General features: G+C 55.5%; 1 protein-coding gene across 2 annotated transcripts in view; it reads left to right on the top strand.

The window, feature by feature from the left end:
* OSGIN1 (oxidative stress induced growth inhibitor 1) overlaps nucleotides 1-25,668 on the top strand; it is a 54,757-nt gene that overhangs the window by 11,393 nt on the left and 17,696 nt on the right. The window contains exon 1 of one of the 2 annotated variants that reach the window (XM_011942181.1): nucleotides 8,787-8,878. The exons of the other annotated variant lie outside the window; for it this stretch is intronic. The gene's annotated coding sequence lies outside the window, so the exon portion shown is untranslated. Of the gene's footprint in view, nucleotides 1-8,786; nucleotides 8,879-25,668 lie in introns of those variants that run through there. 2 annotated transcript variants of the gene reach the window in all.

The raw sequence follows: 25,668 nt of genomic DNA on the forward strand, positions 1-25,668 counted from the left end.
GGATGGATGGATGGATGGATGGATGGATGGATGGATGGTAGAGGGTATATGGAAGGAAGAGGATGGATGATGGAAGATGGATGGATGGGTGGACAGATGAATTGATGGCGGAGGATGTTAGGATGGGTGGATGGATGTATTAACATCCCTTCTCCATGCCTTAGTCCCCGTCATAAGGAGAAAGAGCCTGTGGTCCCTCTGTGATACTGCACTGAACCAAAATTCCCCTCACGTCATGGGTGTTACAAACCTCTCATCATCTGTTTACCTCTCACTCTTACTGTAGAACCTCTAAAAAGTCAGGTGGCTTCTAGCTCATCACTTTTCCTGAGAGAGGATCTGACCACCCAGTCTTCCATACGTCGTCTTTCCCACAGTGACAGTGCGGAACAAAAGCAGACAGCAGCCGGGTCTGAGGGTGATAAAAGGCTACTCACTAGGTCCTAGTGTTCTGAACTACATCCTACAGGAAAGTGCTACTCAGTGCCCAGGTGACATCATCACAAGAGGAACACAGTGCTAAGAGGGAGAGGGCAGGGGCTCAGCCTCGCAGACCTGGTTTCCGTCCCACTTGCTCTCAGGAACCCTGGGCAACCACTGGGACCACAGTGGCTTCGTCTGGAAAGCGTTCAGCAGCGTTGGGCTCACAGTAGGTGCACAATAAATTGTCATGAGTACTTTCCGCTGTGTCCCAAGGTCAAGGCTGAAGTCACAACCTCACCCCTGCCACAGAGCCTGCTCCCCTGAGAGTTCCCCATCTCAGTCTGAGGCCCAACCTGTGGTTCCGGAGCCCGGGTCCCATCCCATCTCGGGGGCTGCTCTGCTCCGTTCCCCCCATCCCAGACCTGAGCTCTGTTTGAAATTAAACATGAGGTATACTGAAGATTTAAATCGAGCAAACACCTCTGTGGTTTCCGATTGGATTCTGAGGCACTTACTGAAATATGAAGTCCATTTTGATGTATTCTTAGAAACAAAAGCTGCCAATGATTTCACCACAGAAAGTCTCCTTCATTTGCGGTTTAGCAGACTTGGCAAGAGATTACCCTAGATCTCTTTCTGGCCTTTGTTTGGTTTATTTCCAAATTGCATTTGCGTTTCCCTCCCGGCTAGTTCTTGATCATTGAGGAAGGGAGAGACAAATGAGATTCTCTGCTCTGGGCCAGGCATCCTCTGTACACGTTCCTGGTCCCAGCCTCCTTCCTTCCCTAGAGGATCACCACGTCCGACCCTGAAGCTGGCGCGAGTGTTTCTCACTTCGAGATGAGGCGGTGAGCTGGGAGAAGGCTGAGCAGCTGGTGAGGGCAGAGCTAGGACTCAAACCGAGGCCCCACCACCATCCAGCTCTCCTTCCACCCCACTGGTCCACCTCCTGACCATACACGGGGAGACCCACGCGAAGGCCCAGAGAGGAGAAGGCCAGCAGTGGGTAGAACAGAGTGGGCCGCAGGTTTTGGCAAGCCTGGAGGGGAATAGGTGAGAAAGGTAGCCTGGCTGGGCTGAGAGACTGAGGACAGGGGGTGTTAGGGTGCTGACATTCTGGCAAGGGCGCGGGGGTCTGTGGAAGACAACCCCAGGCTGGGGTGGCCATGTCGGTCCCAGCCCTCGGCTGCCAGGGACAGAAGCTGAGCTCCCGCCAAAGCATAAAATCCCGGCTAGCGAGGGGCAGCCAGACCACGAGAAGACAGGAACCCGGACCTGGCTGTCATGCCGGAAGCAGGCTGTGCACAGCGCCGCCGCCACGGAGACAGCCTCCTCTCATGACCCCAGACTCAGCCTGGGCCGTGGCGGGAATGATGGTTGGCCCGGTTTGGAGATGGGGCATCTGGCCCTGTGGGGAGAGCAGCCAGAGCAGGTATCTCTCCGGAGCAGTTGAGTAGAACAACTGGTGTCCCCTCTTCATGTTGATAAGGGGAGAGGAGTGGCCCATGCAGTTCCTAGAATGGGGGAGATGGAGTGGGCCGTATCCCACCCAGCAGGAGAGCTTGCTTCTGAAGCTCCTGTGCGTCTGTGACAGAGGCTTGAACCCCCGGCCTGTTCTCTCAAGTCTGTTGCCATAAATCTGTCCGCATCGCCTGGCACATAGAAGAGGCTCGGCAAATATTTTTGGTTCACTGAAGAAAGGCAGCCCTCACTCCTGCTGCTCAGACAGCACCCCCTGAACATGAGTTACTGCCTCCTTGAGAGCTTTTGCAGGAAGGAAGGAGACCAGAGAGCTGCCTTCAAAGATGCCAGAAGCCATTTTTATTTAAGCAGCGCTGCTCCAGAGAGAACTGGCCATTTGCAGTCTCCACCCCAGTGTGACTCACGATGCCACCTCTCCTTGCCAGCTCTCACCGAGGCCCCCAGTGACCTCCTAGGGGGTACATCCAGCCAGGTGCCCCCTCAGCAATGGCCAGGGGCCACCGTGGGCCACTTTGCACTTCCCAAATGCTCCCGGCACTGGCACAGATGCACACCCTCTTGGCCGTCCCCACCTGTCCTCCGCCACTCTTGGTCAGCCATTCCTCTCAGCTTCCTGGAGTCCCCTCCTTCTCTAAGGATCTCACCCCCGTCTATACCAATCTACCAATAGCAAGGGCACCAGCGTCTCCAAACTACCAATAGCAAGGGCACCAGCGCCCCTGTTTGCCGGGGACAGGCCCTGTCTGGGGCACTGTTGTGGCATCATTGTTAACAGAGCTGTTCTTCACTCTGAAGTGTTCAGTTAGGACAGTTACTTGCACAGTCCCCTCACTGGCGACGCAGACACCCCATACCTGTGTGTTTCCCCTGGATAGCTCAGCAGCAGCTCAGGCTCAGCACAGCCAAGGCTGAATGCAGATGCCCTCTCTCCAAAACCTGGCGGCCTCCAGCTGTTCCTTCCTGGCGAGGCCACCTCCAGCTGTCCGACTGTGTAACACAGAAGCCTGGGTGCCATCCCTGGGGCTCCCCTCACCCCCACCTCCCACCCCTTCCCGGGCCCCTGCACGGACCACTGGCCTTGTTCCCTTCATTTCCCTGGCCCAGGTTACAAAGTCTCCTTCCTGATCATGTGCAATAACTAACCTCGCAGCTGCTCTGCCCATCTGCCTACGCCACACCCTTGCAGATCCTTCTCCACCCCAGCAGGCAGAGTTGTCATTGTGAAATGCAAATCAGGTTCCATCTCTCCTTTCCTCCCTTCCGCCATCCCTGTCACCCTCCCTCTCACACACAGCCCCCTCCATGACCTCCCAAGCCTGCTGTGGCCTGACCCTCCCCTGTATACTTTTCCAGGCCCTCCTAGCACTCCCCTCCCTCAGTTTGGGACGCCCTGTCCTCCCTCCTTCCTGCCCAGTGCATGCTGCTCCCTCCTCCTGAAATGCTCTCCCCTCCCTGCCTCCCAGGCAATGCCCACTCTGCCTCCAAATTTCATCCATCATCCTCTCCTCAGGAAGCTTTCCCTGATGGCCTGACCAGGTCACATTCCCCCATTATTTGCTGTCCTCTCTGGGGCCTCTCTTTCCTGGTAGCTTCTCAGCAAGGCAGTTTCATGTGTGTATCTCCACTAGACTAGAAGCTCTCTGAGGGCAGGGGCCCGCTTGGCTTATGGCCTGAGGTGGCTGCAGGGTCTGCAAGATCATCAGGGCTCCCTCCAATCTGACACTTGCAGAGGGGACCCCTGGCCTTGGGCCACGCTGGTTACTTGGGTACACTCCTTGCCCAGGGCTCCACAGCCCCTTAAAGGCAGGGTCTTTCTGGCCACGCCTGGCCCTGGCCTGGCCTCCCCAAGGAGCCCTGCCGCTGGGGGTGCTGTGTGGGAACAGGGCACAGGCCCTCCTTCCCAGAGCCCAGGAGATCTCACTTTCTCCAAGCCCAGCTCCCCCAGGAGTCAGACCCCAGCTGCCCTGCACTGAATGCTGGCTTGCCCTAACTCACTCGGACCCCACCCTGCACTGGGAAGGAGCGCCGCTGTCCCCGTTTGACAGGGGAAGACACTGAGGCCCAGAGAGCTGAAGGGACTGGCCAAGGGGACGGGCTTGGGCGCTTCCGTTCTCACACTGCTGCCATGACACATGACACCGAATCCATCCGGGGAAGTTCCCTTTACACACAAAAGGGAACGGTGAAGCCACACGTGGCCGCCCTTCTCGGGAAACCACTTCCACCTCTCGCGAGCTAAACAGTGTTCCCCAAGTCCCTCCTCGAGCTGGGTGGGCTGCCCGGCTGTGAACACAAGGACACCTCCGATTCCGTCCTGTGAATGTTGATATCAGTGGTCCCTTCCTTCAAGGGCTGTGGGGATCTCAAAAGATAAGGCAGGTCTGGAGTCCTGCGCGGTAAGCGCCGCATGGCAAGCTCTTTACGGACAGTGCAGGGATGCACTTTGATGCTGAAAGTGATTCTCTGGGGCAGGTGGATCCCGGTCTGGGTCCTCGCAGGCGCTGTGCACCCAGTGGCCGCGAGACGGCGGTGTTGCGCCCCTCCAGCCTCCTCTACTCTGCACTTGAGCGCTGAATGTTAAAATTCCTAACAGGTGAATCGCTTGAATCCGGGAGGCGGAGGTTGCAGTGAGCCGAGATGGCGCCACTGCACCCCAGCCTGGCGACAGAGCGAGACTACGTCTCAAAAAAAAAAAAAAAATCCTAACGGGTAGCAAACCAAGCCAGGCGTTAAACCTGCACTCAGAGCCTGCACAGCCGCTCACTGCTCCCTCGCAGGGATTCAGTAACGATACTCACAGCCAGAGCAGGCATTCGGGGCTGTCCGAACCAGCTGCTCTTCCTGCTTTCCAAAGCTTCCCCGGGGCTCTTCTGGCTCCCAGTACGAGCCTCCTGTGGTCAGCGCCTCCTCGCCCAGCCCCGTGGTCAATCCTCCTTGCCCAGTCGTCGTTTGCGGTAGAGCAGGGGCGTGGTCATTTGCAAATGTCCCAGAGGGCCCCCTCCAGCCACTTCACATGGGTCTCAACTCAGGCTGACTGAGGGCATGACTTTCTGCTTCAGGCATGGAGCCCAGATCACAAATCCAAACCCCGCTAAATCTAGAGGCCACGGGTCCCAAACACCAGTCATTTGCTGACCACCGTCGCAGTTTTTTTAATATCACTCCCATCAATAAAAGCTGGATTGTTTTCATTAAGTAGAAGTTGAAAGTGAAAAGTAATATAAAAACAAAACAGCGGCCGGGCGCGGTGGCTCAAGCCTGTAATCCCAGCACTTTGGGAGGCTGAGACTGGCGAATCACAAGGTCAGGAGATCGAGACCATCCTGGCTAACACTATCTCTACTAAAAAAAAAATATACAAAAAAAAAAAACTAGCTGGGCAAGGTGGCAGGCACCTGTAGTCCCAGCTACTCGGGAGGCTGAGGCAGGAGAATGGCGTGAACTCGGGAGGCGGAGCTTGCAGTGAGCCGAGATCTGACCACTGCACTCCAGCCTGGGCAACAGAGACTCCGTCTCAAAAAAAAAAAAAAAAAATTAAACTTCAGTTAGATATAGTTGCTTTCTCTCTCAAAAAAAATTTGGCCGTGGGAGGATTAATAAATGTTAAGGTTTTTTAAACATATATTAAGAACCAAACAGACTTTCTCTTTGAGGACTCAGAAAGTCCTCAAAAGACTTGTGAAGGAGCAAGAATTGGAAAAGACTTAAATGAGGTTATTGCTTCGTCCAGGAGCCACCAGATTATCACACATCTCACACCCTGGGCAACCAGTGGTAAGCACTGGGACCAGAAGGAGAAGCTACGTGCAAGTGGAAGCCAGACCTTGGCGTCCTGGGAGGAGGAGCTTCCCTACGTGACCAGGAGTTGGGGTACCCCAGCAGAACCTGGCCTCTGCTTGGCACAGGGGCGTTGGGGACCAGCCAAATCCTGCAGGCCTTCCCGAGCTCCAAAATACTTTACTAAGCTTTCACTTAAAATCTCATTTGTAACTGCGCTGGAAGTGGCCAATTCACAAATGTGATGCATCAGATATTAGCATGTTGGAACCACCAACCTGTCACCTTGTGGTATGAGGTCATCTCGACTTTGTATGCCCTCAGCATACCCAGGCTTCTCCCAAAATCTGTGAGTTGGAGCACACACAGAGAGAACAGTCTGAAACTCTTATAATTTGCAGCTTTTTATCTGTATGAATCAGAGTTCCCGCTCATTCCTGTGCAAGCACAGACAGAGGCTGGCTTAGAAACCAGCAGCGGACATAAACCTCTGCTGCCCAAGTGTTGCAATCCTCAAAGCAGCCTTGTGGTTGAAAGTGGAGATTTTTACCCACGACCTCAGGATCATGAAGGCACCACCCAATGGTAAAGCAGTCGATTGCCAAACCTCTTCTGAAACGAATGTGAGGTTTGCACAACAGTAATCGGCACTGACCCAGGCAGGAGGGCACCTGCCACGGACCCTACACTTGAGAGGCCCTTACGCGTCGCAGATGCACACACAGGGCGGGTTCCTGTGTCCCTGAGATACAGCACTCAGTGCTGGCCCGGACTTAGCGTCCACTCTCGCACAGCCACTGCCCAAGCCTCGAAGAAACGTTGTCTGCGTCTCCCGCTTGACAACCTTGAAACAAAGGCCACTGCGTCTAAATGCTGTGAAGGCAGGTAGGTTGTGCATCACCAACAGAGACAGACATTGTACTGTAGCAGAGGCAGGGTCTGAGGGGTGGAAGAGCTGCGGTGAGAGAAGAGGTGCAGTCATTGAGTTGTCTGGTCCTTGCTCTCTGATAGCAGGAGTCCAGGAGCCTCTTGCCTGACAAAGTCCAGCTTCCCATGGAGCAGGTGTAATTTAGGAATCACACTCGACTGCATTCAGTTACCCATCCAGACGGTGCCGGCGCATCCATATGACGCACAGTCACCTCTGACACTTGCTGACCTTTAGGCACGTAAAAACACAGCTGTACCCAGTTTTTTTCAACTGTATTGTTACACAGGACAGAGGCTAGAAAATATTTTATTAGAACCCAGAGATGGGCCCTGAGCTGGCATTGTCACTTACAAGCCGTGTGGCCATTACTAAATTTACAATAAGTAAATGTATCCATTTTGGCTGGGCATGGTGGTTCATGCCTTAATCCCAGCACTTTGGGAAGCCAAAGCAGGAGGATTCCTTGAGCCCAGGAGCTGGAGAACCAGCCTGGGCAACATAATGAGACCCCCATCTCTACAAAAAATAAAAATAATATTAGCCAGATGTGGTAGTGAGCACCTGTAGTCCCAGCTGCTTGGAAGGCGGAAGTGGGAGGATTGCTTGGGTCCCGGTGGTCAACACTGCAGTGAGCTCTGATCACACCACTGCACTCCAGCCTGGGTGACAGCGTGAGACCCTGTCTCAAAAAAATAAATGTATCCATTTTAATGTATAAAAACAATGTAAACCTGTAAAATTAATTTTTTATGTAAAATTTTTCATATTGACCTTCAAGTGAGATGTTTGTTATTAAAATGCTTCTGTGGTCGTTTGGGAAACAGAGTTTGAAACTTGAGCAAGATGATTGGCAGGCCCTGCCGAACTGCACTGCTGACACTGCAGGCTGAGCCGCCTCCTCCCTGGCCCTCATGTTCATTCTCAGGTCGGCTCTCGGTGGCTGCCTGCAGTGGTGATGGTGCTGCTGGCTCCAGGCAGCTCTTGGAATGAGCTGTGATTTGTGTCTCCGTTTGCAGCTCTGACCAGAAAGCCCACATCAATACGGAAGGACACTTGCTCCTTCTGATCTGCAAAGGCCGCCTCCCAGAGAGGCCCGGGTGCCACAGACGTGGCCCCTGTGGCCCTTCCCACAGCTGGCATGGACGACCTTCTGAACGTTTCTGATGTCATCCACCTTGTCTTCCTAGGATCTGTGCTGTCCTTAAGCAGCTGTGCTATCCACTGGGATCTGGGGCAAAGTGCTGGTGCCCACCTGAGGAGGATAGGAGGTGTCCCTGGGGGAGCGGAAGCGGTGCTGGGTGGAGATGGCTGCCAAGGGGAAGCGGTGGAGAGACAGAGGTGTATTTCCCCTCCCTCGCGGCAGCTGCCCATGCAAGGGCAGCTCTTAGGAGAATAACCACGGGCAGACAATGAATTGTGGGCAGAAATGTGGTGGTGAGAGGGTCTCAGTCCTCAAGGAGAGTCCCGCCCAGAGTCCCCCCAAGGCCAGCAGCCTCCTGAGCCTCATTCCCGCAGAGGAAGGCTCCGAGCTGACCAAGCCCTGGCCCGATTCTAAGTGTGTCAAGCAGTGGAGGAGTGTCGGTCCAGCAGGGGAGTTCCACGGAGAATTTCCTTTCTTACGAGAAGTGGGATGGAGGCAGGACAAGTGGAAACCTCTATCCCCAGGGCTCCCACACCCTCACAGCCAGCAGGGCCGCCTGGGAGGAGGCACCGGGTGGGCACCGAGGTTGGTACAAACCTCCATCCCCAGGGCTCCCACACCCTCACAGCCACAGGGCCGCCTGGGAGGAGGGCACCAGGTGGGCCCCGAAGTTGGTCTGGGTTTGAGCCCTGCGTCAGCACGTGCATGCACGGACCATGGGAAAGGCACATCCTTCAGCAGGTGTTTACTGAGTACCTACTGTGTGCAGGGTCCTGTGTACCCGTCATCACAGCAACCCAACCTGCCCTTTGGGCACACCTTGGCAAGATGTGCCCCTTTTCCAGGTGCCACCACCGAGGCTGCAGATGCTCCAGAGGAGCTGCAGCAGAGGATGGGAGCGGGGTCTGCTGGGCCCTCAGACAGAGCCACCCTGAGGCTGCCCACTCCAGCAAGCTCAGGGCAGGACTTTGTGATGCGACAAATGGCTCAGCCTAGCCTCTTTTCCCCCAGCTCCCCTGTTACCATGTTGGGGGGGGGTCCCCTGGGGGAGGGCCAGCCCTACTGTGTCCACTCCTCCCCAGCCAACTAGTCGCCTCTGTCGCACCTGGCCACTTCATCGTCAGGTAAGGAGGGCCTGGAGCAGGAGGGGCAGGGGCTGCTCCAGGAGGGGGTGGGGTGTGCTGCGGGGGGCCTGGTCGGGCCAGACAGGAGGAGGGGCTCCCAGGAGGTGGCCCTGAAGTAAGGAGGCTCAGCTTGTGGACTCGGGCGCAGGTGGCCTGGGTGGGAACCCGGTGCTGTTGCTTACCTGTCATGTGATCTAGGGGCAGTGTCATTACTTGTGAGCTGCAATCTCCCTGGCAGTAAATTGGGCTACTCGGGTCCCTTCCTCACAGGGATCCTGGGAGGTGAAGTGAGCCCCTCCATGGGAGACCCTGGCACTCGCCCCGTGTGCAGAACGTGCTCGATACACATCGGCCTTGTCATCAGGCCCCGGAACCGACCGCCACTCATGCCTATCTCAGCCAGGCTTGGGCGCTGTCCTCTGGTCACCAGCCCCTCGTTGATTCCCCACCTACTGCCATGCTGGGGCCTGGCCCCTTCATCCTGGTGGATGGGGGAGAGCGAACGGCCAGAGCAAATCTGCCCCGTGTACCTCTTTGCGTCTACATCCTGTCATTCTCGCCTGGCTGTGGGTGGCACTCAACTGGGGGAAGGCTTGGGTCCCTGGCAGAGGCCTAGCATTAGGTTTTCTGACCCTGAGTCTCATCTCTGAATGAGCTTGCCCAGGGGACTCTGTGTGCCCCACAGGGTGTGACTCAGAGAATAAACTACAGGCCCTCCAAGGACGCCCATGGCCACCCCCAGTCTCTCCCACCACAGAATGGCAGATGCTGCGGCCTCACTGGGCTTTTGGTTCCCAAATGTTCAAGACCATCCCCTTCTCTGTCCAGCGAGCTCCATTCAGGGCTCAGCGAGAATGGCCTCCCGGATCCGGATCCCACAAGGCAGGGCAAGGCTGCAGTTTGAACCCAGACCTCTCCAGACTGTTCCGCTACAACCCATGGCTGCCCATGAGAACCAACTGGGAAGCTTTGGACAACACTGGGACTGGGAAACCCAGTTCCCAACCCCAGACCACAAGTGGAGTCCCTGGTCAGGAGACGCACCCAGGCCTGTGATCCCAGCTCCACCAGCAGAGGCCGCAGACTGGGGGTCCAAGGCCTCAGTGCGCTCCCATCCCCATCAGCGTGGTCCAGCCCTGCTCCCCAGCCCCTCAGCCCTGGCTCCCGGTGCTCCAGACTCACACTTGGTTTTGGAGTCTTTGCCCAGGAGGAACCCCCAAACCTGTCCTGGTCCTTCCTGTGGTGGCAGGCACTGGGGAATCCTCAGCTCTGAGTGTGGGAACCCATGCTGAGACCTTATCGGCATGGTAGGTCCAGCCAGGTTTGAAGTTGGACAGGCCCCCTCCCTGGAGGGACACCTGGTCCCTTGCATACACGAAGGCCACAGAGCCTGTTAGTTGGAGGCACCTAGGGCCTCAGCCGTTCTGACCTCACCTCAGGAGGCTCAGCTGCTCTGACCCCAGCCCCGCCACTTCCTGGCAGGATGACCTTGGGAAGGCTCTTTTGCCTCAGTTTCGTCATCTGTAAAATGCCTGGAACAGCAGCTTCCTCAAGGGGAGGCTGAGACGCTCCGTGGTGTAACACAGGAAAGATGCTGAGCTCTGCTGGTGGGGTGGGGGCGATGAGTGCTCCAGAAATGGTCCCCACGCTCCACTGTATGCCGGAGCCTCTGCACTTGGGCCACGGTGTCCTGCGCCTTCGGTAGGAGCAGCATGGCCTCGGCGCACGCTCGCCCTGTGTGAGCAGTGTCACTCTCCTCCTGTGCCGTCTCTTTCCTATTTTAAACATCTCCAAGGTTACAGCCAAGGGCAGACGAGGTCAAGTACAGCCACACCGCCCCCCCTTCTTCCCTTCATTTTGTGAGACTTCGCTTCTGGCAAACGCGAGGCCCAGAATGTTCCGCCAGGGCAGCCGCAGGTGCCCAGCTTGGGGAGGGAAGAGGCGCCGAGCGACCCCCCCAGCCCCTGTCCTGTGCCTGCCCCTTGTCTCCTCGATGCGCCTCTGCCACCCCTGCAGGGCCCCCAGCTCTGCTGGAGCCCGGACCTGAAACTTGAAGGAGAGATGATCCTCCACAGACTCCTCATCAATCCTTCTGTCAGCGTCTTAATTCCCCTGCAATTCCTCCTGAATGAGTTTCCTGTACCTGACATCACCAGTGACCACAAACTAAGTGGCTTAAAGCAACGGAAACGTACCCTCTTATCGTTCTGGAGGCCAGAAGTCAAACTTCAAGGCATCAGCAGGACCCCCGCCCTCTGGAGCTTCCAGGGAAGGATCTTCATTGGCTCTTCCAGCTTCAGGGGGTTCCAGGCGTCCCTTGGTTCTAACCACTGCCTCTGTGGTCTCATGGCCTTCTTCCCTGGGTCCTCAGATCTCCCCCTTTCATACAAGGACGCTTGTCGTTGGATATAGGGCCCACCCTAAATCCAGGATAATGTCATTCGAAGGTCCCTAACCGAATGACTTCTGCAGAGACCCCTCTTCCAATCAAGGTTGTATTTACAGATTCTGGACACGTCACTGGGAAGCCACCATTTGGACCTCAACATCCCGTCTCCTCTCCCCTCAGATGCGATGGCATCTCAGCAGCGACTTGGAGCCATGCAGGGTTTCTGTTGTGGTTGTTCACTTGGGTAAGCTTCCTGCTCTTACCGACAGTGGATGACACACTCCCCACTCCCACGCCACTTCATGTTCCTTTGGGAGCGGAGGGGGTTGGAAGAATAAACACCCAGATCTTCAAGACGTAAAGTCCCTTGGAGAGAACCCAGACCAGCTCCCTTATTTATGGATGGGAATCCTGAAGCCCAGATCGTGGCTTTTGAACCAAGCTCGCAAATCCATCTGATTGTCTGCACCCTCGTCACCACCCTCGCCTCTGGCCCGACCTTTGCAGCAACAGGCCCTTCTCCCAGCAGCCGATGGTGGCCTTTCTGCAACCCCCACGAGAGCCTGCTCCTGCCCTGCTCTTCCTCCCAGCCCCAGCCCCCTAGGGGCGACAGCAGCCTCCATCTCTGCCCTGCATACCCCAAAGCTCAGCCTTGGCAGTGAACCCCACAGAGCCTCGTCCCCTCCTGTGTCGGCCTCAGCTTCTTTTCCCGCTGGGGGGCATCTCTGGGCCTGGCTTTCCTGGCTAAGGTCTTTGGTCCTTAATCTTACTCCTGCAGAAAGTCTCTAAGCCTCCTAGACTGGGTTGGGGGGAATCTTCTCAGCCCGCCCAGCAGCATGCGCCATGGGTGTGGCATTCGCCTCCCGCTTGCTCCCCTCCTCCGCCTGTGGGCACCTCCGTCTGACGGACCCCGGCATTTGCCTCCCCAGAGTTGGCCCCGTGCCAGATGAACAAATAACATGTGTCCTGCCCCAATTCCCTGGCCAACACGAAGCTACCTCTGGCCTGCTGGCCATCAGTTCAGGGCTCGTTGTGGCCTCTGCAAAGGGAAAGCCAGCGGCCACTCCTGGGGATCCAGGAGCTTAAAGGTGTCTTGCAAGGGCTGAGCCTTCTGGCGTTGTGTCTCCAGGGACAGAAAGGCCAGGCCCAGAGGGGGGAGACCGTGACCCTGTTCGTCTCTTGCTTAAGGAATGCATGTCGGCCCAATTCAAGCAAGGGTACGTAGGGAGCACCTACTATGTGCCAGGCAGTTGAGATACACCAAGGAAGACAGCAGAGGACACCCTGCCCTCTGGGAACCTGTATCCCAAGGTGGGGATTCAGACAAATGATCAAGGAAGTGTCTAGCACCTAAAGCGCCAATGAGGCTGTGTAGAAAATTGCAGGTGCGTGAAGGGGAGGGAGTTCCAATTTCATGCAGGGAGAGCTGGCCTGGCTGAGAAGATGCTGGAGCACAGATCTGAACTCACTGAGGCAGTGTCATGTGGGCGTCTGAGGGAACGGTGTTCCAGGCACAGGGAACAGCAAGTCCAAAGGCCCTGGGGTAAGAGTGAATCAGGAGCAGGGAGGAGCCCAGGGAGATGGAGACAGGGACACGGGACCCAGCTCAGCAGTGACTTGTTGATATCTGGGGTGGTCAGCAGAAGGCTTTGTTCTGGTGTGGGTGTCCCGGCCGCTGTGTGGAGGGTGCGGTGGGGGCACCGTTCAACTGGGAGGCTCTGCAGCAACCCAGGGTCACAGGGAGGGGCCCAGGGGTCAGAATTCGAATCTATTTGCAGGTGGAGCTGGTAGGTTCGCTAAGGGATTGGGGTGTGAACAAAAGAGGGGGCAAGGTTGACTCAGGGTTCAGCCTGAGCTACTGAAGAAAGAGAGCGGGGCTGGGGAGGGAAGGAAGGAGGCGTGGGCACTGCCAGCTTTGGCGCCCAGGCAGGGAGAAGTGCAAGTTCCCAGGGAGAGGAGGTGGCTGGGCATGTCCTGCCCCGGGTTCACCCTTTACCCAGAAGCCCCTTTCTTCTGCTGAGCCTGCGGGCAGGGCCTCACCCACCCATCCAGGTGGGACCCGGCCCACCCAGAGCTGAGTGGCTCACACAGAGGGACACCGTGTCCCTAAGCACCTGGGATGCAGCCCCACTGCCCTCACAGCCCAGAAAGACTCCCAGCCCCGTCATCGCTCCACCCACTTCGCTGTTCCTTGCCACCCAGAGCAGGAGGCAGCATGCCTGCCAGGGCACCCAGCCTGTAGGGACGGGCAGGCCCACTAAGCCCTCCTTCCAGGACGTGGAAGTGTCAGAGACACAGCTCACAGTTAAGGGCCTGGGCAGCACCCAGAAACCCTGGACCTCTGCCAGCTGCAGACTCTTCCTAATCAGGGAAAAGACCCCAAACCCAGGCCGGCTGACGCAGCGTCCAGGTCCAGCTCTGTCTCCCCAGCTCCTTCACTGCGAATAACAGTAACAATGGCAGCGACCATTGCTGCAGAGGTTACTGTGTGCCAGGCACCATTCCCAGTGCCACCCGGCATTCTCAATCCCAAGAGATGGCTGCTGTCTTCCTCTTGATTTTGCCCTGAGGAAACTGAGACCCAGAGTGGTTAAGTCGCTGGCCCGGGCCACACAGCCGGGAAGCAGCCCCTGAGACTGGTTCCTGACTCACTGTCTCTCGGCCCTGTGGGGTCAACCCTCTGTCACTGTCTCCGCTATCGCCGTCTTCACCCCCAGAGCTCCACACCCTCAGGTCCTACTGCTGACGTCAGACCCACAGGGCCCTGCCAGTCCCCAGGCCTCTGCCTGTGCTCTTCTTTCCTCCTGGAGTGCTCTTTCCGTGGCTGGCTCCCCACCCACTCCTCAGGCCTCGGTGGAAAAGCCCCCTCTTCACAAAGGCCAGCCCTGGTGGCCCATCTTCCCCCCGCATCAGGACCCCGTCTCGCTTTCCTGCTCACTCATTCATTGAATGCAGCTGTATTGAGCATGCCCTGAGTGCCGTCTGGGCCAGGGATGCAACAGAGAATGAGGACATCATGGTCCCAGCTTTGGCAGACCTGACCTCTGGCACAGAGTGTGCGTTCTTGGGCACAACTACCAGCATGGCCCGCACTGTCATCTGACTCTTCTCCTTTCCATCCTGCTTCTTAAATATTCATAAACTCATCGGATCGTGTCTGAGATTAGCTGGTCTTCCCAAAGCATGACCCTGGAGAATCACTGATCACCGTCATCACCCAAGTGAACCCTTGTCGCCCTACCCTAGGTCGCCCTCATCTCGGGCTCTCCCCACCCTGCATCTGCCATTTCCACCCTCAGGAAATCCCTCCAGCTCCTCGGTGGGAAGGCAGAAACACCAGAGTGGCTTCACAGGTGAGCCCTCAACTGACAGAGCTTAGGGCCGGTGTGGCAGATGGCAAGCCCTGAACTGGTTCCCATGCTTCCCAGAATGGCCACTATCTGTGGAGTTCTGTAGAGGACAGGCCTAGTTTGAGCCCCTCAAGACCAAGTTTTGAGTCTCCTCGCTGTGCTGGTTTCTCTGTTCTGAACATTTTCCAACTTGGTTAAGCTGTGGGGCTCAGAACCTGGTATCATCGATCAATGACAAATGACAAATCAAGCAGGACCATCACCTCCCACATTCTGTAGACTGTGCCCTTATTAATGTGAACCAAGATTGCAATATAGAAAGATCATCATCCTCTTGCCTCTCCCACTGATCCTAGCTCTCTATGGCAGTGGTTCTCCCCAGCCTACACAATGCAATCATTTGAGAATTTTAAAAATCCAGTATTATCATCTCTGGAGATGGTCTCCGGTGATTACGGTGGGTAGCCAGAGCCGAAAGATGGAGATGCTGGTGTCCCATGGCCTCCTAGTCCTCTGAGTCCCAACCACCATCCCTAACTCCTTAAGTCCCTGGTCCCCAGGCCTTTAAGGGTGACGGTCGGTATTTATGCCAGCTGCTAACCATGGTTCCCAAAGTGTGTTTCAGGGAGCACTAGTGCTACAGAGTGCAAAGCTGTGCATCTCTTTCCAACTCCACTGTTCAGAAATATTACACTGGTAACGTGAAATTGATCATGGTGGGGGTGTTCACACCACAGATATTGGCACACTGCAGAACAGGGCTTTCCACAGTGCCCCACAAGGCTGGTGGGTTGTTTTTTTTTTTTTTCCTGACATGGAGTCTCACTCTGTCACCCAGGCTGGAGTGCAATGGCACGATCTCAGCTCACTGCAAACTCCACCTCCTGTGTTCAAGTGATTCTCCTGCCTCAGCTTCCTGAGTAGCTGGGATTACAGGCGCCCGCCACCACACCTGGCTAATTTTTGTGTTTTTAGCAGAGACAGGGTTTCACCATGTTGACCAGGCTGGTCTCAAAGTCCTGACCTCGTGATCTGCCCACCTCAGCTTCCCAAAGTGCCGGGCTTACAGGCGTGAGCCACCATGCCCGGCCCCAAGACTGGTTGTTAAACATTTGACAACACAACACTGCCCTGATCACCCGCTCCTCTCCCACTCTGGACTCTGCCACAACCACCCATTGATCAAACCCAACCAGAAGCCAGCTGGCCAGAGCGCCTAAGGGTGCAGAGCCGGGGGCTCAGCCTCCTGGAGCTCAGAGCAGGACAGAGGAGGTAGAGAATGGATGGAGGAAGCCAGTGGAAAATGATCATCCTGCCCACACCTGCTCTCAGGGGGACACGCACCTGTGGTCACTATGTTCCTCCATGTGAGGCAGACCTGCATTGCCGGCACTGAGCCAGGCGACCACCTGGGAGCTGGGTGATCCACCAAGGAGGCTCTGGTGCCCTGCTTATGTAATAGACCATGTCAACCCCGTGTACTAGAACCTCTTTTTAATTTTTTGGAATAGTGATAACATACGTCTACTTAAAGAAAGCAATGCTCCATTTTGATTGATTTATCTCCAACACATTCCTGGGCTAGGTATCAGGAGCTCTCATACTTGAGCGTACATCAGAACCCCTGGGTCGGGGGGGAGGTTAAGAACATGGTTGCAACTGGGCACAGTGGCTCAGGCCTGTAATCCCAGCACTTTGGGAGGCCGACGCAGGCGGATCACCTGAGGTCGGGAGTTCAAGACCAGCTTGACCAACAGGGAGAAACCGTATCTCTACTAAAAGTACAAAATTAGCTGGGTGTGGTGGTGCATGCCTGTAATCCCAGCTACTCAGGAGGCTGAGGCAGGAGAATCACTTGAACCCAGGAGGCAGAGGTTACAGTGAGCCGAGATCATGCCATTGCACTCCAGCCTGGGCAACAAGAGCAAAATTCCATCTCGAAGAAAAAAAAAACATGATTGCTTGTCCCCGGAGTCAGACCAGTGTTTCTGATTCTGTGAGTCAGAAGGATGAAGGGTGCCCACGAACTTGGATTTCAAAATCCCCAGGTGCTGCTGGCCTGGCACCCCACTTTCAGAATTCACTGCTGTGTGTAGACTAAACTGTAATACTCCCCTCCTCTGAAAAATACAAAGTGGCTGGCTGTGTTATCACACCAGCAGGCAGGGAGGAGGGGCCAAGCCTCCTCCTCGTGGAACTAGGTGGCATGCGTGGACCAGGGTTTGCAGTGAATGAAAGGCCAGGTGTTTGCAAAGAGGGCACCAGACATGGGGAGCCCTGGGCAGCCTGCCTGGGAATCCTCTGTGAGGTGCCGAGGTAGTACCATGGCCCATGTATTTCAAGGATATTCAAATTCAAATGTCCTGAATTTCAAGGATAATTTGCCAAGAACAAGAAGAGGCCTTGTCTACTCAGAAACCAGGAACTTACAGACCAAGCCCCACCCCAGCAGAGGAAGGAAACAGGAAGTCGGAAGAGAAGTCTTGGGAGAGAAACAGTCACGTCCAGGCTAAGGAAGATGCCACATGTCAAGGCAGAGGAATTTGCCTCTCAAAGCGGGAGTGTGGCTGAATCTCAGAGACACGACATCAAAGGAAGCCAGACGCAAGAGAGGGCATTCTGTGCGATTCCATTTATGTCAAGTTCCAGAACAGGCAAAACTAATCTATGGGGACAAAAAGCAGAAAGGGGTCAAAAAACCGAGGGATCCCAGGCCAGGTGCAGTGGCTCATGCCCTAATCCCAGCACTTTGGGAGGCTGAGGCGGGTGGATCATGAGGTCAGGAGATTGAGACCATCCTGTCTATCACTGTCTACTAAAAATACAAAAAATTAGTGGGGCGTGGTGGCGGGCGCCTGTAGTCCCAGCTTCTCGGGAGGCTGAGGCAGGAGAATGGCGTGAACCGGGGAGGCGGAGCTTGCAGTGAGCCGAGATCGCGCCACTGCAGAGACTCCGTCTCAAAAAAAAAAACAAAAAACAAAAAACTGAAGGGCCCCAAGGAAGCCTTCCAGGAGGCTGGGCGTACTCCCCATCTTGTCCTGGATGATGGTCACAGGAACAGGCATCTACAGAGATTCACCCTGCTGCCCCCTTCAGCGTGGAGCTCATCCCTCAGCCTGCGCCCACCCACACTCGTTTCACAGATTGATTGCATATTTACCGAGGCCTCCTTGTCCTGCTGGGCTCTCTTGACACAGCTCGGGAGGAAAAAGTCAGCATCCCTGCCCTGACTGTACAGCATCCTCAGTGTGCTCAGACAGTCTGTACAACGCAAACCCAGTGTGCTCACACAGCCCGAACCAAGGTGGCCTCGAGGAGGCAGGTGGGGGCGGCCAGAGGATGCTAGTCAGGGCCTCGGAGGAGTTAGCAGGTTGAGAAGATGTTTTAGAGGTCTTAGAAGACAAGGAGGCTCTCCCCAGGAGGGCCAGGGAGGGACCTGTGCGCCAGGCAGAAAGGACAGTTTGTGCAAAAGGCCAGAAATGGTGTGTGCTCAGAGGAGAGTGGGCTTTCAATACGGCCGGAACATGAGGTCCAGGGTGGGGAGCCCCACAGGACTGGGGGGTAGGAGGGCTGTGGCTCAGCAGAATCTAAACTTTTCCTCTGAAGGCAGGGCAGTCATCAAAGCGCTGTAAACAAGGGAGGGGTGTGGCCTGCTTTGCAGGTAGAAGACTCGCTTGATAGCAGGGATCAGGGGGCAGGATGCTGAAAGGCTGCTGTGGAAACCCTGGTGCAGTGGGGCAGCCCTCTGGAAAAGTGGGTGCAGTTTTTAATACACATCACCCTCACCTTCCCTGTGGCCCAGCAGTGCCGCTTCTCGGTCTTCACCCAAATGCCCAAATGAAAACAGATGGCACACAAAGACTCCCACGGGAATGGCCCCAGCAGCAAGCTGGTAACAGTGAGCCTCCATCCCCGGGAAACAGAGCTGCAGGCTGTTCAGAGGGGACCCCTTCAGCAGTGAGAAGGGGGAACCGCTGGTCTGCACGTCAGTGTGGTGACCAGCAGAGACGCAATGTCGAGCCACAGAAGCCAGGCACAAGAGAGAACATCTGTGCGGTTCCATCTATGCCAACATTGAGAGCAGGCAAAACTGACGTATGGAACAGAAGTCAGAAAAGGGGTTGACTGCTGAGCCGGGCCCGGTGGCTCACGCTTGTAATCCCAGCACGGGAGGCCAAAGCGGGAGGATCACCTGAGCCCAGGAGTTTGAGACCAGCCTGGGCAATATGACACGGGACACACGGGCAGGAATGGCCTTTTTTTTTTTTTTTTTTTGTGAAAGGGAGTCTCACTCTGTCGCCCGCCCGGGCTGGAGTGCAATGGCACGATGTCGGCTCACTACAGCCTCTACCTCCCGGGATCAAGTGATTCTCCTGCCTTAGCCTCCTCAGTAGCTGGGATTACAGGCATGCGCCACCACGCCCAGCTAATTTTGTATTTTTAGTAGAGACAGGGTTTCACCATATTGGTCAGGCTGATCTCGAACTCTTGACCTCATGATCCACCCGCCTCAGCCTCCCAAAGTGCTGGGATTACAGGCATGAGGCATGAACCACCACACCCGGCTGGAATGCCTTTCCCCCGACCCCACAATACTGGGTCTCACCCAGCCTGGAGTGCAGTGGTGTGATCCCACCTCCTGAGTTCAAACTATTCTCCCGCCTTAGCCTCCCAAGCAGCTGGGACCACAGGCACACACCACCATACCCAGCTAATTTTTTCTATTTTTAGTGGAGATGGGATTTCACCATGTTGGCGAGGCTGGTCTCCCAACTCCTGACCTCAAGTGATCCATCTGCCTTAGCCTCCCAAAGTGCTGGGACTACAGGTGTGACCCACCATGCCCAGCCTGGAATCACTTTTTGGCTCATCTGGTCTGGTTTTCAGAGCCTCCTAGCCAGGAGTGCGCTTGTAAAGTTCCTGGTACAAGCACCGCCCGCAGCAGGGCCGCGGAGATGCAAGCTCCATTCCCGCCGCTTCTCTGGACAGTGGAAAACTAGAGACAAATCTAGAGAGTGTTGCTCAGACCAGGGTAAAGCAAAGAAGGGCCTCCAAGCAGAGCAGAGCAGTGCAGGTGGGGGGAGGCGGGCCACGGGCCAGCCCACGCCCTGGAAGGACAGAGCAGAGCAGTGCAGGTGGGGAGGTCCTCCCAGGTCAGTCCCTGCAGGGGCCTGCCAGTGCTTGGCCATCAGGCTGGGGTGGGCCTGGGGACAGCAGGAACCCCTGCAGGATGTTCAGTAGAGCAGGGCAGGGTCTAATTTGTAGTATATCAGATTCCAGAGGTACGCAGGACCTTGGTAGAAAAGGACAGGACTCTGGAATCCTGCTTTGCCTAGTGACAGGAGCCCAAAGGCCCTGTCCCGGAATGCCAGGAGGTCCGGCACTATGGCTCCTCTGCAGAGAAAGGTGCAGAGTTGACTGGGCAAGGCAGCTCATGCCTATAATCCCAGCACTTTGGGAGGCCGAGGTGGGTGGATCACAAGGTCAGGAGTTCAAGAACAGCCTGGCCAACATGGTGAAACCCCGCCTCTACTAAAAATAAAAAAGTTAGCTGGGCGTGGTGGCGTACACCTGTAATCCCAGTTACTTGGGAGGCTGAGGCAGGAGAATCACTTGAACTCGAGGATACAGAGGTTGCAGTGAGCCAAGATTGTGCCGTTGTACTGCAGCCTGGGTGACAGAGCAAGACTCCATCTCAACAACAACAACAAAAAAGAAAGGTGCAGAGTGCTCGCAGGCTGGGCTGGCCCTGTGTCTGGGGAGGGGCATGGCTCACATGACTCTCAGTTATGTCACTGACCCTACCTGTGCCAGAAGTCAAGGCCTACAGTGTTTGTGGAGTCTGATAAGAGCAGCACACAGGGTTTGTTTGGTTTGGTTTGGTTTAAAGCAGCTGTGGGGAAAAGGAAAGTGATGGTCCTTCCCCCTTCGGAGGGGCAGTGGCCTCCCTGTTGAGGGCAAGGGACTCGTGCTGGAGTGGTCACACACTTGTTAGGAAGGAATGGAAGTCTGGGCAAGGGACTGGAGTCTGCAGACCTCCTCATGCTGCAAAGTGACCTCCTGGTGTGCAGGGGACCCGGGCACTCGCCCTTAGAGCCACTGTCACTTCTGGGTCACAGGAAACCATCAGGGCCCTTAAGGGCAGGGACATGCAGGTGAGGCTCCAGTTTTCTGCAGAATGAGGGAGGCATGCGCAAGAACCCCCGCCGTGGGGACTGACAGCCCTTCCAGGCAGACTTCTAGCACAGGCTTGTGGGTTAGAAGCTGTAGGAATGGAGAAGCTGTCACCCAGAGGGTCTACCCTGGATTCCCCAAGAGGGCCATGCCACATGCCTGTCATTCTTGCTGTGCCTATGGACTGCTGCCAAGGAGGGTGTAGGACGAGAGGCCCCTGGTGGAGTTTCTCATCCTGTCCTACAGTAGCGGCTCTCAAACTCAAGCAAGCATCAGGACCACCCAGAAGGCGTGTGAAAGCGCAGACTGCCGGGCCCACACCCAGAACTTCTGATCTACTGGGTCTCGGGTGAGCCTGAGAATCTGCATTTCTGATGTATTTCCAGGTGCTGCTGGTGCCGCTGACACTGCTGCTCCAGGGACCCATACTTGGAGAATGACTCCCCGGGAGGACAGTTGTTGGGAGATGCAGGCTGCATGACACAGGAAAGTCAGTGGCTGCAGAGAGCTGGATGATTAACACCCACAGGGTTTGGTGGACAGAGGTGGGGGGTACCCACCATTTACTGAGGAGCTAGGAGGTGTCAGGCAACAAGTCACCTTGGAGAACAGGTATTACTATTCCTCTTGTATAGATGAGGAGATTGAGGCTCAGAGAAGAGAAACAACTTGCCCAAGAACACCCTAGGAAGTTCCAGAGCTGAGACGCAACCCAGAGTTCCTGACTGCATGGACAGGACCCTTTCCAGTCAGCCCTCTTCCAGTAACAGCTGTGTCCACTGGAGAACGCATCTCTAATGGTGAGCCACAGGGCTCTGTCTTCATCTTTGGCCAATTCAAAATTATCATCAAAACTGTAAACATATTGACAGGCTCACTCCTGTAATCCCAGCACTTTGGGAGGCTGAGGCAAGCGAATCACTTGAGTCCAGGATTTTGAGATCACCAGCGTGAGCAACATGGTGAAACCCCATCTCTACTGAAAATACAAAACTGAGCCAGGCATGGTGGCACATGCCTGTAATCCCAGCTACTCAAGAGGCCAAGGCACAAGAATAGCTTGAACCCAGGAGGCAGGGGTATCAGTGAGCCAAGATCGCGCCGCTGCACTCCAGCCTGGGTGACAGAGCAAGACTGTCTCAAAAAAATAAAAAGTAAGTCTATGAAAGGCATGTCAATCCATATGCGTACAGTATAAAGCCAAGAGGAGCCATGCCTGCTGAAAAATGTTTTAAGAGTTGGCCTGGTGTGGTGGCTCACGCCTGTAATCCCAGCACTTTGGGAGGCCAAGGCGGGCAGATCACCTGGGGTCAGGAGTTCAAGACCAGCTGGCCAACATGGTGAAACCCCATCTCTACTGAAACTACAAAAATTAGCCAGGCGTGGTGGGGCATGCCTGTAATCCCAGCTACTTGGGAGGCTGAGGCAGGAGAATCGCTTGAACCTGGGAGGCAGAGATTGCCGTGAGCAGAGATCACACCACTGCACTCCAGCCTGGGTGACAGAGCGAGACTCCCATCTCAAAAAAAAAAAGTTTATCAGCAAAGTGTGAAAGCAACAGGATTCGTTCATTCATTCCATTAATATTTATGGAGCTACTATCATGCCCTAGGCCCTGTGTTAGCCATCTGTGACATACCGAGTGAACTCAGCAAAACACAGAAGGTCCTTGTCCCACCGAATTGCCTTTCCTTATGGTTGTTGTTCATTATACAAATATAATGGAAATTAGCATTTTTAAAACTCACATAAAATTCCTTGGCCCCAGCAATCAGTCTAGCTTCTTTCTTTCTTCCTGATCCCTTTCCAGCTCCTGCCCAGTGGCCTACATATCGGACGCGGCATCAGCCCCGTCTTACCATCTGCTTATCTTGTTGCTGCTCTGCCGCCTGGTTCTCTAACTCCATTTCTTAAGGCTGTATCGTATTCCCGTCTGGGCATTTGCCAGTGTTTGCTGAATGGTTCTCATAGTCAGACACCGAAGTTGTTCCCAGTTTTTCACCATTAATATTAATGTTAATGCTGCAATTGATGTCTCCTTGTCTATTGTAACCATTTCTCGCTTGGGGGTTTTTCCCTTGGGACTTTTTACTTTAAGATTATAATTTGGGCCCGGCGTGGTGGCTCACACCTGGAATCCCAAAACTTTGGGAGGCTGTGGTGGCACCCAGCCTGGCCAACATGGTGAAACTCCATCTCTACTAAAAAAATAATAATAATAATACAAAAAGAAGATTGTAATTTGGGGCTCAGAGTATGGCCGTGCTTAGGATGAGTGACATGAAACACCCTAGGGGAAACGCCAAGTTCAAAGTCCGTTCAGTTCAAAGTTAGTGTTATGGGAACTGAGTCAGGGAAGGGCTTTTCCTGCACACGGTGAATGAGCAAGGCGCCGACGGGGTTCTCTCTTCCAGGCGGCCGATTCAGTAGCCCTTTGGGCTTCCCATGAGCCACCCCCATACCAGGGTCACCAGCGGGCCCCTGCCATCCTGCTGGCCTGGCTCTTCCGAAGATGAACATTTCCTTTAGAACCTGTGGCTGTTCCTTCAACGGGGCAGTGAATGTATTTCACACAACAGATGGGCTGCCGGGTGGAGCGGGGAGTGATGTATGCGGCACCTCCACAGGCCAGGCAATTTCTAGGCTGCATCTCAGCTCATCCTCCAACAACCGCAGGGACAGACGCTCTCAGCCCAGGCCATCGCCGGGCACAAAACGCCCCATGTCCAGCCACACTCCAGCCCAGGGATGTCAGACCTCTCTGGGCCAGGACCTGGGTATCAGTGTATTTTAAAATCTCCCCAGCCAATCGCAGTGTGCAGCGGAGACGGAGGTTCCGCCAGAAGGCAGGTGCCGCTATCCCCATCTCACACACCGAAGTGGAAACGCTGAGAGGTTCAGCCACAGGCCCGGAGTCACACAGCCAAAAGTGACGGAGCCCAGTCCCAGCTTGTCTGACGCCAAAGTGGAGGGCTTTTACACAGCTGGGCTGGACCGCCTGACCACTTGAACTCTGGGGCAGGCACATTCACTCTCCTGCCGAGACTCTCCCTTGGGTTTTAGGAAAAAGAGGGAGGAATCGGGGAAGACAGGATGTGGCTGCCTGAAGACAGGGCCTCACCCCTGTGCGGCCACCCTTCCCCGCCCTCCTCCTATGGCTCCTTACCTCCCTCTACCCCATTCCCTGGGCCCTGAGTCCTCAGCTGTGACGCCCTCTTCCCCCGGGGGTAACAGTGACCCGCGCGCCCACCCCCCGGGAGCTGGCTGATGCTGTCTCCCCTGAGCAGGGCACTGGCAGCTCACACCCGTGCCCTCAGTGACTTTGCCTCCAGACAGACTGAAGTCTCAATCCCTTTACCCCGCTTCGTTTCCTATGGCCTTGGGAAGGCTCCTCCGGCTCTCCTCTTCTGTAAACTAAAATCGGTATTGTAAATATCTGCCCATCTCTGTGTGCTCTGGGAGAATCGATGACACAGTGTGGGTGAAAAGGCTCCGTACACCTTGTGGCACCAAACAAATATTAGCTGTTTCATGAGCTGGAATGGCCTGATCTCTTCATGCCACCGCTCCGGGCAGGACGGGGTGACAGCCCCAGCTCTGCCACTGACCACGACTTGGGCCACACCTTACACTTACTTACACTTACTTACACTTACTTACACTCAGGGCTTCCGCTTCCTCACCTGTAGTGCGGGGAGAATAATAGCACCGTGCCCTCCTCGCTGGACTGGTGTGCAGGTCTAAAGCATGGGTCCAAGAAATGCACCTACAGTGTGGGCAGCTGTGGACATGGGCAGGCCCCTGAGGGCCTGTGGGCCGTGGCGTGGTGAGCATGGGCGAGTTTCTGGACCCGTGCCTTTGCACCTGAGACAAGAAAGAGGCCTCCTTCATCCCTTTGCTCTACGTCTTTTCCTGGGGGTGCCCAAGTCTGCAGCTGGGTTCGAGCCTCAGCTCTGCCACTCACACTGTGTGGCCTCAGGCTTGAGATCGGCCTCTCTGAGCTTCGGCTGTGCCTCAAGAACCCTCTGTTCACAGTGCCCAATGCCTGCAGGTGCCCAGCAGTGGTAGAGCTGTGGGAGCCACTGGTTGAGGAAGAGGGAGGCAAGAAACAGAGGTGGGAAGGGATGAGGAGGAGTTAAGAGAGGCCCCTTTGAATGGCTCTGGGATTCCTTAGGCAGAGAGGAATGGTGGTTTTCCAATAGGGGCACAGGGGATCCATTTTGATACCAAGACCACCAGGGATGCACCCTGAGGCCACCCCTACCTGCTTCTCCCCTGGCTCCTCAGCTCTTAGGCAGCCTGCATGGGGGCCGGGGAGGCCTGGGGAGGGGCCTGCCATCCAGCACCAGGGCCTCCCCAGTGCCAGGCCCCTTCCTTCAGCCTGCACGGATCCGCCGCCACCACCCCAACACTGCACTTTGGCAAGAGCAGTACACAGATGGGGAAACGGAGGCTCAGAAGGACAGCACCTCCACTGGCCACACTGCCCACCTGGGCACTTGCAGCACTGCAGGGTGACCAACTGTCCTGGTTTACCCAGGCCTGGGGGTTCCTGGGACAGAGTGGGGCTTTCAGTGAGGAACCCTGGAATGTCCCAGCTCTTGTTAGCAACAGTGCCAAGGTCCACACCAGTAGTGTCCAACAAAGACCCAACGAGAGCCATGTGTGTCCTCCAAGATCCCAGCAGCCAAGTTAAAGTAAAAAGAGATGGGTAAAATTCATTTTAATAGTATATTCTTTTTTTTTTTTTTTTTTTGTGAGACGGAGTCTCGCTCTGTCACCCAGGCTGGAGTGCAGTGGCGCGATCTCGGCTCACTGCAAGCTCCGCCTCCCGGGTTCATGCCATTCTCCTGGCTCAGCCTCCCAAGTAGCTGGGC

This window comes from Colobus angolensis, unplaced genomic scaffold, assembly GCF_000951035.1.
Source record: "Colobus angolensis palliatus isolate OR3802 unplaced genomic scaffold, Cang.pa_1.0 Scaffold207, whole genome shotgun sequence".
Classification (NCBI taxonomy): domain Eukaryota; kingdom Metazoa; phylum Chordata; class Mammalia; order Primates; family Cercopithecidae; genus Colobus; species Colobus angolensis.